We start from the raw sequence: 1232 nt of genomic DNA, 5'->3' as shown, positions 1-1232 counted from the left end.
GTCTCCACCTCTGGTACATCCATCTGTTCCTTCTTCCTCCTCTCCTTCAACTGAAAGACAGCTAGTCATAACAGTGAAAAATGCTTATGTCTTGATTGTCTTCATTCAATCCAAAGCTAAAATATGTTCTCCTCTCTTCCTCTGATACATCCATCTGTTCCTTCTTCCTCCTCTCCTTCAACCAAAAGACAGCTAGTGCTAAGATGAATGATCTGATTGTAAATTGACAGGAGAAGTGTAGAGTGGTGATGCTGGAGCCTCAATGCAATGAAAACAGTGTGAAGTTCCGTGTCCAGTGACCATCTCCTTGTTAGCTGATGTCTTTTCCAAAGAACCGTCCATAGAAAATCTGTTCTTGATTGATACTGTCTCACAAGGTCACGATAAATTATTTCATGATGGTGACAAATGGTACCTCCAATGATCAAAATACATGTACGCGATTCCAAACACCAAAATAGGTTGAAGTCGCTTTAAAAAGCAGATCAAATGATGACAAACACATGATTGAGAGACAGCAAGACTGGAGATCATGAGATGTGACAATCGTACGTTATACGTGAGGACACGTGTAGATAAAAACATATTAATGAATAGTATCATGCACAAGAGTAATAATAATAACAATGATGTGAAAGGGAGTGTAATAATTTACAGTACAGGAGGAATGGTAGATCTGGGGGTTGGATATGTGGGTATTTTACCCTACCATGGGGTCACTAATTTGTCATTTACAACCAATAACCAATAATTATTAATAACCTTAATTAATAACCTTAACCAATAATTAATAACCTTAATTAATAACCTTAAATAACCAACCTTAACCAATAACCTTAACCATAACCACAACCAATTAATAACTTAACCAATAATCTAGTAATAAGACAATTATTACACCTACATACACACAAGTACATGTATATCTAAAACAAGAATGGAAAACATAAGAAGTTTTGCTTCAAGACAGACATGATGTAAGTACATACAAGTACATACAGAATCAGTACAAGGGATTCCCCAATAACAGTATCCTTCACACAAGAACATGCAATCAATAATACCATGCAACTATCCAGGCCTTGTTGGCCAGGGCAGGCTAGCAATATAGCAATAGCATTACAATAATACAATAAAAACTTGCAGAATTTCTTCATGAAGGGTAACGATTAGATTCCAGTGCCTCCAATGACTCGGACTTAACTGGGACTTATTTCACAAGATAGGACTGA

This window comes from Amphimedon queenslandica, unplaced genomic scaffold, assembly GCF_000090795.2.
Source record: "Amphimedon queenslandica unplaced genomic scaffold, v1.1 AMPQUscaffold_13430, whole genome shotgun sequence".
Taxonomy (NCBI): domain Eukaryota; kingdom Metazoa; phylum Porifera; class Demospongiae; order Haplosclerida; family Niphatidae; genus Amphimedon; species Amphimedon queenslandica.
The sequence above is the reverse complement of the archived record's forward strand: the minus strand, read 5'-3'. Positions refer to the sequence as shown.